General features: G+C 39.1%; 1 pseudogene; it reads right to left on the bottom strand.

Moving 5' to 3' along the window:
- Positions 1-1,547: 1,547 nt before the first annotated feature.
- The window catches only part of LOC107685290 (gamma-aminobutyric acid receptor subunit gamma-3-like), a 129,421-nt pseudogene continuing 116,747 nt past the window's right edge, over positions 1,548-14,221 (bottom strand).

Below are 14,221 nucleotides of genomic sequence, written 5' to 3'. Positions count from 1 at the left end.
AATATAGTTAATGTATAATGAATGAAAATGAATTGACAATGAACATCAGTATATTTATAAATTGACATTATCCTAAATTAATAAATACTGTAAAAATGTTGTTCATTGTTACTTCAATGGTACATATTGCATTAACTAATGTTAACCATTTGAAACCTATGTGTAAAGTGTTACTGATTGTTAGAATTGAGTATTTTTCTGACACTTCTTTTTATTACTAAATGGATATTTCACTCAAAAATAAATAAATAAAATCTGCCAGTATCTACTCACCTTCATGTCGCTCCAAACCTGTATGATTTTTCTTTTTTCAAAAAGCACTACCCAATTTCATTGCACGGAAAAGTACAGCCTTGACATTCTGCTACTCCTTTTTTATTCAATGAGTGGAAAATCTAATGTACAGTATATGAGAGTGAATAAAGGATGGCAGAATTTTACTTTTTGAATGAACTATCCTATACAGTATATGCAGTGATTCCCAACCTGCGCGTGTCAAATGTGTTGCCATATCATAGGATGGGGCTGTAGATGCAAGTCCAAGTTAGAATAAAATCATAAAATCTGTAGATAATACAAATGTGTCTATAAAGATCCAGACACTCACTTTCCTTGATTTCCTTTGGGTGGTTTTGATTTTGCTATGCTTGGTGTACACATGAATATCAACTATTGCGCCAACTCAGGCTGAACTGAAGGGTGAGATTCTATGGAACTTATGATTCATTCCATACATGCAATTTTTAACTAATAAGATTGATGCTAATAGACTTTAGGCATTTCAAAATAAAATATAATCTATTATATAATATATTAATTTAACCTTTAATTAACCTCTCTGTTGTGTGGAAAAATGTGCAATAAAAATCTAGAAATGTTGGCAAACATTTGCAATCTACATACTAATTAATATTCCAAATATTTTAAAATGGATCTACTCTCTTGCCATTATTGTGCTGATTCAGGGTACAGCTTAATACTATCATATAACATGCAGTGATGATGGGTTTAGACATGTTGAATGCATCAAAATAATGAGTGACTATAACTAAGCTTGAATAAACTCCGAAATAAAACCACCAGCAGTCAGTCAAGACCAGATGATGCTCCTGCCATCATTTCTAAGATTTATCTGCCTGATGGCTTCTCCTCCACTGGAAGGCACTATAGATGGCTCTGAAAGCTGCGCTTACATGAAAGTCGGTCTGGTTTTGACTGATGGCTAGATGACAGGTTTCCATTCAAGTGAACGATCTACCAGGGTTGTAAGGGACACATGCTCAGAGGTCAGAGGGTCACATGCTATGCAAGGCATTTTTTTTTCTCACGCTGTCTTGGCCTAAGGATTTTTCGCACCTTGACTCCTTACAGCTGCTCTCTCACCCATGAAAAGACAAGATTGTGTGAGAGGAACATTGTGAATCTTTTTTTCCCTGGTACCTGAAGAACAGAAGGCAAAGATCTCTGCCAGAGAACTGCAACCACTTAAAGAGCTTGTGGCAATATCCTTCTTGACCATATAAAACAGCCTGGTTTTAAGGGTTTTAATGTATCTTCTGTAGCTTTCGGTTCCTGTAGCATTGTCTCATTTTCATCTCCTACTGGAAAAGTCCTTGAATCACCACAGCTCAACTCTGATGACCAGTATCCGCTCTTAATTTTACCGTACCTTGAAAAGTCCTGGTTCAGTCTGTTCTTTGTGTCTGCTCTGACAGAACCAAAAGTCAAGTTCTTTACGTAGTGAGGTGTGTGGGGCCGCTAAAGATACAAGTAGCCTACCCAGTAGACAATATTGAATAATAGGAAAGAGGTGGGAAAGAAGACACGAGAGTATGCATCGAGTTCCAAAATGTCTATATGCGCACGGCCCTTTCGCCATGCTCCATCTTTGCACTCTTCGTAGCAGCAGAAGAAACTCTGGCAGTCTTTTCCGTCCAGGCATTCATAAACACAGGCATCATCAAACTCCTGCCAGTACATGGAGTTGTTGAGTGTGATAACTGTGGGAGGAGGACCCACATCCAGTACGGAGTAGTTCTGTTGGACAAAAACAACATCCTTTTAGAATTTGAAGGGCTCTTGTTTTGCAATACACATCCAAAAAACTTATTTTTAGTGACTGGAAATCATCAATGGAGTCATACATTTGGATGTGTTTTGCCTATACTGTAAACAAAAGGATTGAAAGTTTAGTTGAAGTGTATGCTTATGCATCTAATCTATGCCGTGAGCAAAAAAATCCTTCAGAGTGGGCTGTCAATCAAAACATAAGATCATGATGGCTTCTAAGAGATTCCCACTCACTTGAACTAACAGCGTTCACTCCAGTGGGCAAGTCAAGTGCAGCATCAATCTCTCACGGGCAGGTACGATGACCTTAAAATCTGAGCGTGGTTGTCTAAATCCTTCCACTGAACCCTTCTAGACCACACAACGAAAACTCTCCAACAGTTATTCATCTCATTATTGTAACATAACTAGCAAAGCATGGTAATTACAGCACTGAATGATAATCTATGTGAGATCACCTATAGGGTAATATTTGTTTTGCGTAAAATTGCTATGGTAATTATCTGTGCTTCTCAGCAGAGATAAGATCTAATCAAAATGAGCGATCGGCGAGCAAGTGGGAAAATTTCACCTGCAGAGACTGCCACCGGAGAAACACAATGAATAAAAAGTAAGATGTGCTTGCTCAACCATAATTTAGCATCACATTACACACATAGACAAAGACTAACAACGTCAGCCTAATTAAATCATATTTCCATACCATACCACCCTGAGAGATCACCTATATCAAAAACATGGGAAAAGTGACTTTTGTCTGTTTACACTGGATAGTAATAATACATCACTATATTGTGAGGAAAGTATAAAGTATAACGATAGATTCTATCTGAAAAGGCATTAGCACACTAACTAGATATTTCATGTATTTGAAAGGGGAAAGTAATGTTGCCTTACAGTCAGTCACATTCGACATTACGTCAACATTAGGGGTCTCACTTGGGAGTCCCAATCACCTCTGAGTAATAAAAAACAGGCCAATGAACACTGGCGAGTGGAATTTGCATGCCCAACCACTCCCCCGTACACACGGGTATATATTGTAAGAGGGTGGCGTGCATGCACTCATTCAGATTTTTGCTTCTGAGCTGAGCAGTTCTCTGTGTTTGAGCGGTCACTCTCCCATTCATCTCTAAAAGAGTAAAAGAGAAGCGAAAACTCGCTTGCTGCTGGTGATTCTGATGGCACATTCAGCAGTGTTTCGCCGGTGTTTGGCACAGGGGAGTGCAACGATTCCCCCCTGGGAGCTTCAGCAAATAAAAGAGCAGTTTTCCCTGAAAGAGCAACATGGCGTTGAGCGTCTTTTTAAAGAGAGTGAGCTGATGTCAGCTTTTGGTGCTCACTCTTACTTGCCATTGGACAGGCCGCCTCCACCCTGCATGCGATGGCCATCCAGCAAATACATCAGGCCAAAGCACTGTATTGCACAAGGGTAGTTCTGAGCTGGGGTTGATGCAGGAACTGCGCATGGTGACCGACTTTGTCTCTGGGTGAATAAGGTCACAGCACGAATCCTTAGCCAGGCGATGTCCACTTTGGTGGTCCAGGAGTGCCATCTCTGGCTGAACCTTGTGTTGGGTACTAACAGGTAAGTGGCAGGAAGAACCTACTTCCTAATCCGGCCTTTTCGGCAACACTGTCATAGCTCTCAGACAGACCGAAAACAGACAGAGGCCGTCAAATACATGTTGCCTTGGCGTGTGACCACTGCCACCAGGCTGCTGAGGGATGGTCCCCAGTCTGTTCGTTGCCGAAAGTGTCCCCCTGTGGTTTCTTCATCTGCTCTGGCATTGCATCGGCTGCAACTTTGGGCCACCCGTAGGAAAGCGGCGCAGCCCGTGCCCCAGGCAGCCGCTAAGCCCTCCAAATGGAGAGCAAAGCGTCACTGACTTGGGCGACCCGGAGAAAGAGGAGACTGCTCTTTCCTAGGAGGTTGTGAATACACTGCTCCTGGGGGGAGAGTCTTCTGTTTCATTCTGTTCCATCGTTGGCCCAACCGGAGTCCGCGGTTGGCCACTGGAGTCAGTCGAGCTTAAGATCCTGTCTTTTAAGACAGCGCTTCTGACTGCGCTCACCTCCATCAAGAGGGTGTAGGACCTGGAAGCATTTTCAGTCAGCGAAGTGTGTCTTGGATTCAGGCCGGATGACTCTCACGGTATCCTGAGACCACGGCCTGGATAAACGCCCAAAATTCCCACCACTCCTTTCCAGGACCAGGTGGTGAACTTGCAAGCACTGCCTTTGGAGAAGGCAGATCCAGCCTTTACACTGCTGTGTCCTTTTCACGCTCTGGTACTTGGTGTACCAAAAACAAGGTGAGCCATGCCTCCTAGGAGTGAGGGCTTACTCCACTCGGAGTGTTGCCTCCTCCTGGGTGCTGGTGCACGGCGTCTCTCTAGCAGCTGGGCTGGGCGACAACTAACACAGCTGGGCTGGGCGACACCTAACACCTTGTGATGTTTTACAGCCTCTGGGTTGAACCGGTTTCTTCTCGTGTGTTGGGTACTAACACGTAAGTGGCAGGAAGACCAGCTCGGAAGATTCATCTCTCCAGCCATGTTCCTCACTTGACGAACCCTGGACTGGGCATCCTCCAACACCCTTCGGCTGCCAGGCTTGGCGGAGGAGCCTGACGCCAGGCTCAGTACTTGTGTTTGCTTGCCCCTTCGGTCAGCCCCTGTACTGATTCCCTTCTGGTAATCCCATGTGTGTATTCTTCCATGATACAGTTTCCCTGTTGGTAAACTGTGTCTTCCCTTGACAGAATTACTTCTGTCTTGTCTCTGCTTTAGTAGTAGTTCCTCCCCTTTTCAGGCAGGACCTTCCGCAGTGACTTATGTCATATGTAGAACTGCCCTGCCGGTCAGTCCATATGGGTACTCTCCACATGATACCTCCCTTTGGGCAGGATGTGGTCTCCGTAGTGTCCTTCTCCGCATAAACTTAGGCACGCTTCCCTAGTGCAATACAACTGGTCACAGCTGGAATTGAGAGAGCTGAAGCCCTCTTTCTTTACTCTGGGTAAATGAACAGCAGCTGCGACCCACCTCGCTGTGAATACTGTCTTTTCAGTCCCCTTTCAGAACGAAAGACTACTGGGCTCATGATGGGGCACTGGGTAGGTTTTGACTTGGAATGCCAATTGTTACTTGGCACGTGAAAGCTTGTCTACATCTGTATCGCCAACCCTCGTAACACAGTTCAGTGTTTGTAGCATTTTCCATAGGGACCCCTAACGTCAGTGGCGATGTAACGTCTGACTGAAAGGTAACATCTTGGTTACGTATGTAACCCTCTTTCCCTGAAGGAGGGAACAGAGACCTTACATCCCTCCTGCCACAACCTTGAGCTACATCGCTGAATGGCACCTCCTCAGCACAACCTGAATGAGTGGATGCACGTCGCCCTCTTATATACCCGTGTGTATGGGGGAGTGGCTGGGCATGCAAATTCCACTCGACAATGTTCATTGGCCTGTTATTTACTACTCGGAGGTGATTGGGACTCCCAAGATGTCAGTGTCGACGTAACGTCTCTGTTCCCTCCTTCAGGGAACGAGGGTTATGTACAGTACATCACCAAGATGATTTAATGACTTACCTTGCACGTCAATACCAGAATACTTGATTCACATTGGTCAATCATGGCTGTTAGTAAAGTAATATGAGTGTATAGATAAGCTTCATCACTTTCTTTTTAAATTCATAATAATAAGATATGTTTCTTGAGTACCAAATCATATCATCATATTACAATGAAGGATCTGAAGACTGCAATGGCTGCTGAAAATTCAGCTTTTATGTTTAAAATTAAGTTTTAAAAATACTTTGATTGATGCAGAACATTGTGCTCACCGATCTTTTCGTCTTGTTGCAGGTTGGTCTGCGAGCACTGTAGGAGTAATAATTGAGTGTGGCATACTCCATGAGAGCCGCAAAAACAAACAGGAAACAGACAGTGACGAAAAGGTCCATTGCTGTGACGTACGAGACCCTGGGTAGTGATGTCCGTGCCACTGTGCTCAGCGTTGTCATGGTTAATACCGTTGTTATTCCTGCACAACCAAAATATATTAGATGGAAAACCTGGTAACAAGGGAAATACCTGCTAATGAAAAATATGAGCTACGCCATCTAAAGTGTATGCTGACATTGTTAGCATGTGTAAAATGTAATTTGATGTGTCTGCTGAATACAAAACACTGTTATTTTTTGGCTCTAATCAAATTATGTGATGCCATTTCGCTGAGCAGACCTGATTAAGTTCCATCTAAGACTACATGCTCTGGTTGCTATTGGACAGGTGTAATTGAATAGCTCTGCTCTAAAACCTAGGAAGCTGCCCCACTAGGCTGCCTATCTAGTGCCTATCTAGACTTGAAATGCTCTATAAAGGCAGGGTTTTAAAACAGGCAATATGAGAGAAACTGAAGTAATGCAATACTTTAACACCACAATAAATCACCATTATTATTTTTAACAGAAAGAAAAAAACAACAACACTATTATATGCCTTTAATGTTGTTGTTTTTTTCAATCTGACACCTGTCCAGATGCCGAAGTCAGTCTGCTGTATTTGATAGGAACAGAGACACCTGCAAATTAAAAAAATGCCACCCACACAAACACTTAGAATCTCAGAAGCGTGTAGACATTCTTAGCTCTACTCTTGCATGGACATTTAGAGTTGCCTCAGAGAACCAGTGACTGTGCTCCTGTTTTGCAAGGGTTTCTATGGCAACAAGCAAGCTTCATCTATTTCAGACAGAAATTTCGCACTCCATTCCTTTTTCCTGTGCAGTTGCTGGCCACAGTGATTACCTTCACCTGTTAGACTGACTTCCTCTGATACAGTAGCTCTTAGTTAAATGACTGCCTGCCTGAGTCAGAAAAGCCTGTGAATGAAATATGCATTTCAAAATGGCACTCCTTCCTGAACTGCTTGGCTCCATTTTAGCCTCATTAGTTCTCTCGTCTGTTTTTGCAATGGATAAGAATGACATAACTCTCTGAATGTTGAAATGACTATAATGCTGTATTTCCTGTACTTATCAATGATGGTACCCAGGGTGGGTGGGAAGAGCAGAATGATTGTAGACTGCCTCTTTGGTGTATCTAGTACTTCTCTGCTCTTCCCCTACTAAATTTCCCTGTTTTTCGATCTTTTCCAACTATTAATTTTGCATATCATTTTATTATTATCATCAATAGAACACTTAAAACTGTTTAAAAGTTTGGGGTGACAGATCAACATCTCTCATTGAACAACATGAGGATAAATTTAAAAAAAGAAACAACGTGGTCTAAACAAAGCCATTAAAATAAAATAAAAACTACAGGTATAACTGAAGTTAACTGACAAATAAAAAAAAAAAAGATGGAAAATGAACAAAGACGGTAAGAAGGGCGAATGAAGATTCTTATGATCAATAAGTTGAACAACATGAGGATAAATTTAAAAAAAGAAACAACGTGGTCTAAACAAAGCCATTAAAATAAAATAAAAACTACAGGTATAACTGAAGTTAGTTGACAAATAAAAAAAAAAAAGATGGAAAATGAACAAAGACAGATTACCTTGACAAAAGTGACATTTACCAGGACAGGACATGGACTTAATCAAAGCAGGAAACTATAAAGAAATGATTAAAGCCAACAAAAAAGCAGATGAAGTGCTTTCATGAAACATGAAATAATGTGAACAAATACACACACTAAAAAGCAGAGTTTTTTCTTTTATAAAAAAAGCATATATAATAAAATATAAAGACAAATACTTTACTGTAACTGTCATTCATTCTCATAATTTGTGAACTTGGGTAATGAATAAAACAAAACATTTATTCAATGAATAGTTCACCCAAAAAATAAAATTTGCTCACCCTCAGGCCATCCAAGATGCAGATGAGTTTGTTCCTTCTTCAGATTTGGAGAAATTTAGTATTACATCACTTGCTCACCAATGAGAGTTTAAACAGCTGATAAAAGCATCACTTCCTCATTTCCGGTTGACCTCTCACATCAAAATCCTCTGATATATTTGTTTAGAACTTTTCTGGATTTTTTTCGCTTGTAAATCATGCTTGATCTGGAGCTTGATCTCCTGATTCAGACAAGACAACTTTTTCACTGGAGAAAGCAATATCATGGACAGGGGCATACATTTCGTCTTACTGCTGGGGGGGGACAATAAACATAAAATTTCTCAAGAGCAATTTTTGAAGGGGACACAAATAATCCAGCTAAAATTGTACTTGTACGGATATGTATACACAGAGGAAAGCCTTACTACTATTAGTACAGCAGGGAGACCGTGCCCAATTAGACAACTTAAAGCTGTTGTGGTCGCGCCGTGACAGCACTCGTGTAGGATGAACAATTTTTCATTTTTGAGTGAACCTCCCTTTAAGAACTTTATTATTTGTAAATAATAAACACCTAATTTATATAAGACACTGATATTTATCTTTAATCAGGCTCTTATTGAATTAACATTTTACTTCAATTAAAATTCATTAGAACTAAACATCTAAAAAGAACAAAAGAACTTAGTTTAGCTGACTAGTAGGATGGTGGTCACAAGAAGTAAAACCATGATCCTCATTACCATGGTTATATGGTTTTTAAAATAAATAATAAGTAATAATAAACTATAAAATTTGTAGTTAAAAAACTAAACATGAAGAAACTACAAAACACCTTCTATAAAATTAAAATATTCCCCAATATGTAATAACAGTAACATTTATAATAAATTGTTTTATTTGTATTATTGTAAATTGTAAACATTGTTAATAACTTCAAGTTAAATTACTATGGTGCTGAATTGACAAGCCTAATGCCGATTTCCAGTATACCTCATTGTCGTGACTTCACAGTCACACCTTCGGAGTATTTGCTTTTTGCGGTTTCGCATGCGCTGTAATTTAAAAACAGCGCCTAATATCGGGGCGGTCTCGCTCGTTTTGGTGATCGGCCCACTACTCGAATAGAATGTCCCGGTGCTCTCGATGGCCAGTAGGTGATCGCGGGCCCCCCAGACCTCTGGGCCCTATGCACTCTGTCACCCTTTTGGCGATGGTCTTAAGTTAAAAAAAAAAAAAAAATTTTTTGATGGATTTATTACAAACACAGCTTTTTGCTTCAAAAGATGGTAACTGATAATTGAGTTGTCTGGATTATTTGTAGATTATTGTGATATTTTATCAGCTGTTTGGACTCCCATTCAGAGCAGATGATCCACTGATGATCGAGTGATGTAATGCTAAACTTCAAATCTGTTTGCAATGAAAAAAAAAAGCTCATCTAAATCTTAGATGACCTGAGGGTGAGTACATTTTAATTTTTTTGGGTGAACTATTCCTTTAACCGTCACAATTTTTATCACAAACAGTGTCTTTAATGCTGCCTATTTAAGGAAAAAAAACATCAAGTTGCACATGAATGAATCACACAAGGATCAGGTGTCTGTATTTACTGCATGTACCTAGTGCTGTTCTGGCTGGAGTTGCATCTTTTTTGATCCAAAAGGAGACCCAAGAGAGAACCACAGTAAGTATGCAGGGGATGTAGGTCTGAATTGTGAAGTACCCCATTCTTCTGCTTAAGTCAAAATATACACTCATCACCACATAGTCACCTGGATAGAGAGAGAGAGAAAAAAGATGGTGCAGAAGAAACATACAAAAACAACAAACAAAACAATGTCTCAGATAATGGGTTTAAATCACTAAACTTTAAGTATACATGTATTAACAAACTAAGTATAATAATTCTGAAATGTGAAAGTCATATTGCCTTTATATTTTCTTTGAAAAGCCCTCCTGTCGGTTTTCATTTTTATATTTTTTGTAAGAGGCTGGCCATAACCTTGAATATATCCTGGCAGGCTGGCACTCACTCTGATTTAATTACAATGTCTTAGAAGTTTTCTCCATTCTTTATTGGCACTTTATATCTGGATTTGAAGGCTATTTTATTAGCAATGCTAATATACAGTATATAGTTAGCCTTGTACTTGCACATCTGATGTTTTGAAATGTTTGAAACCATCTGGCTTCTTTCATGTTGCATTGATATTGTGAACTTTGTCTTTCAGTCATCATTACTGTTTTGTCTGGAGACCTAAACAAAACCTTTTCACTTTTCATTGTAGCCTACAGAAGTTTTTTTCTCCCTTTTCCTTCATACAGTGATAAACAGGTCTCAATCCATGTTCACAGGCTGAGAATAAATAGTGTGTGAAATGATTGAACGAATAAAAACATTAAACTCTACTATGTCTTTTGATCTTTTCCCACATATTGCAAATCTTTTTTTCCATGCTGTGCTGCAGTTCTCACATATAGACCTCTTGTATTGCTAATTTGAAAATTGATAGCCATGTTACAACATGCCCAAATCAGCTATTCTAGGTTGTAGTTCATGCCTTCATGGGAACACTTCTGTATCTAACATTAATTTGTTGATATCATCTGTATCTTAAAAAGTGTATTTAGATATGATGCACTGTTTATTTTTCTGACATGTCACAGTCCTTTGACCGTATCTCTCTCTAAAAATATGAAACATTATATAACTTTGATTCAATACAACTTCAATATAAAATTGATTTGCACCAAAAAATGCCATTCTCTACCATCCTAGTATAACAGATTTGGTATTTGAATATGAGGATATAACATTTCTAGTTGAGTCCATTGACCATGTTCATGCTAAGTGTTACTAAGCCCTGAGTAAATGTCATCCAATAGTGCATGTACAGTAGTGCGTTAACTGAAGGGACATTTCAACTGCTTACAATCCTCTGACCCAGAGTTTTCAATCTTAATGGCAGTCCATTAAGATACTGCAGGGGGTAACACATTAGAAAAACTGTATATAAATTTAGATAAACAAGCTATCATCTTCAGCTGATCTGGTTGCTTTTATTGAGATGGTGCAGTGAATCCAGGACATTAAAAAGGATGTAAAAGGTAGTTGCTTGAGAAAATAGGTCAATGCTAGTTTAGCATAATTTAATATTTTTTATTAAAGGGAGATATTATTCTGAGCATTTTTATTCATATTAGGTTGGATGAAAGTGGCTGGGTTAGAAAAGTTTTGCCTCAAAACATCTAGAACCAAAACTTACGTTATGATATTTACATAACCGTTCAAAAGTCAGTAAGACAGGAATACTTTGTGAGAACCAAATCAGCATGTTAAAATGATTTCTAAAGGATCATGTGACACTGAAGACTGCTGAAAATTCAACTTTGCCATCACAAGAATAAATAAAACTTTCAAATAAATTAAAATAGAAAAGTTATTTTAAACTGTAATATTTCACAGTATTACTGATTTGACTCTATTTTTGATCAAATAAATTCAGCCATGTTGAGCACAAGAGACTTTTTCAAAACATAAAAAAAAAAAAAAGCTGACACCACACTTTTGAACCTTCTAACGATTCTATTTATCAATAGCCAATAAATGATCATACATTATTTACTATCGAACTCTTATTAGATCCAATAAATAGAGCAAAAAAAAAAAAAATTACCTGCTGTTGTCTTAATTATGCCTGTGGTGTTTCTCAGGCCCATGAAGTCGAACTGGTAAAGTCTCCATGACTTCTGATCAGCCGCCTGCACCGAATTCTTTCTCCACTTGTAAATCATTTCATCTCGTGGGTACCCATCTGTAATTACACAGAGCATAAGCCAGTGACCCCTAGCGCCCCCTTCACTTATGATGGATGCCTGAGTGCAGCCCAGTGTCAGGCATCGAACTGCAGCATTTGTCTCTAGCCCAGAGCATGCTAATAAAACGCACATCACACAAGGCACAAGGAAGACAAAGGAAGAGAGAGAGAACAAGTAAATGAGAAGTTTGGTTCGATTATACACAGCATCCATCTTGATGCTGACACCCAACCTTCTCTCACGTACAACCAAGAGATTTGAAACAGCGGTCTCTTGAGCAGGGGCGTGTCTAGAGCATTTTAAAGTTGGTCGGGTTAGTCGGGGGCACTGGCTCAGAGCCGTAGAGAACGATGTATGTCATAATACATCGTGTACACTCACTAAACAGAGTGACAGCTTTTTAGTGGTTATGAGCACTCTTTGCAAGCTTTCTGTGCTTTCTATTTATGCGGGATTCACTCTCGAAGTAGCAGTGATTGACATAGTGATAACCATAGCAACAGACGGGACAAAATATGTGAAAATGTGCATTAAGACTAGAGCACCCTCACTCATTTCAGAAGCACCCTCAGTGATTATTTCTGGAACCTGATTGATATGCTTTTATTGCAAAACTATATACAAAAACAACAAAATACAAATGCACTAAATAAAATAATTGAATAAATGCATATTTACAATTTAAGCACTTAACTAAAATAAGTAGGCTATTAATAAAATAAATAACTAGAGAAGGCTGACTATAATCAGCTTGCTTCCATTTAGTGAGATAAGCCTACTCCTCACCTGAATTAGAAAAAAAGCTCTTCGTCTTCAGTGATGCGAAGACAACGTTTGAGCGTGTACACGCAATATCTGAGCGAGAGCAGAGCCAATTCATAAAAGAACAATATTTAAAAGCACACGTCCAGTTTTGTGTGAGTGAAGGAAATCCGCTTGGGAGTGGAGAGATTCGTCCTCGCGCACATGGATCGCGTAACATTATGCGCTCTCGACATTGTCATTAAGATCACACTATAGAAACCGCCTAAAATTGAGTAAAAAGAAGAGACGAAAGCGGCCCTAGGCAGCTGACTACACATGCCAGGAACCGCCACTGCCAGATGCAGTTAGAAATGTACTAAAAACAAGCCTATCGCAAGACATCTGGTAGGGGGAGCACCTGGGGTGGAGGGCCAAATTTCAGGGGGGGCCGGTGCCACCCCTGGCCACCACGTAGACACGCCCTTGCGCTTGAGCCTTTGGAACTTTAATCCTAGAAATGCTCGCTGATGCTGCTCTTGCATTGATTATCCATGTCTCATAAGTACTGCTAAGTGGATGATATTTCACAGTCTTTTTAAAATTCTGCCTTAAAGGGATAGTTCACCCAGAAATTAAAAGTTTGTCATCGTTTACTCACCCTCTTGTCAGTGCAAAAGAGTATGACGTTCTTTCACAAAAAGATAATTTTTGAAGACTGATTTCAATGGGATAAAACAAAAAGATACATGAGTCTCCTGAAGCCAGACAATATTTTTCTGAAAGAAACAGACAGAAATTTAAATAATTATTCACTAAATAGCATGATAAGCGCCTCTTTTTGGCAATTTAATGAGAAAAGAAATGCCGGATTCATGAACGAATTGTTCTATTGAGTCAGATCACCAAAACAATAACTACAAAGATAACTATACACACACTGTAGTTGTCATCTGCCACTTTAAATGCTCAAGCCCTTTGTTTGTTAATGAATCAGTACCATGCTTATTGTAACTGCATGACAAAGAGTGACTGAAACAATCCTTGTTGAATATCCTGAAGATATTCATGCAGGTTTGGAAAGACATGAAGGTGAGTAAATAATGACAGAAGTTTAATTTTGGGTGAACTGTCCCTTTAAGCAGCAAGAGTGCTGGTGTTGAAGTCATTTATGTTGTACAACGTCCAAGGATGTTTTAAAGATTTTCTGTTATTTCTTAACAGAAGACTATTCTTTGACAAGTGAGTGGATGCACTTCATCCAGACACTGTGATTAATAAAACAACACAATTAGATTTCCACACAAATACAGATAAATTCTGTTGAACACACAATGACCTGTGCTGTTAAATAGTAATAAAGTCTAATAGCCATATGAGGTAACTGTCATACCCTTAACAGATTAAGCACACTAAATGTGGAAAAAGATAAAAGATGTTTCTTGATTAATTTCATTAAAATTCTCCTTGGTCTATGCAGAGGGCATTCAAATAGCAATAAAGATGTTCTTGACCACAAACCGTTGACATTTTACACCAGCAAATAATAGAATCAGACCCATTTTTAACATATTTTGAGCTTTTTTTCATCTGTTTAATATTGCTTAAACATATAATTGGTCTTAAAGAGATAGTTTACCCTGACGTTACTGTGGTCCAAACAACATTTGACCCTATTTATTTTCATTGTATGGACAAAACAAGAATTTATTATGTTTAGTTGTA

Source organism: Sinocyclocheilus anshuiensis, unplaced genomic scaffold (genome assembly GCF_001515605.1).
Source record: "Sinocyclocheilus anshuiensis isolate Anshui unplaced genomic scaffold, SAMN03320099.WGS_v1.1 scaffold385, whole genome shotgun sequence".
Classification (NCBI taxonomy): domain Eukaryota; kingdom Metazoa; phylum Chordata; class Actinopteri; order Cypriniformes; family Cyprinidae; genus Sinocyclocheilus; species Sinocyclocheilus anshuiensis.
This window is presented reverse-complemented; position numbering and strand designations above follow the sequence as displayed.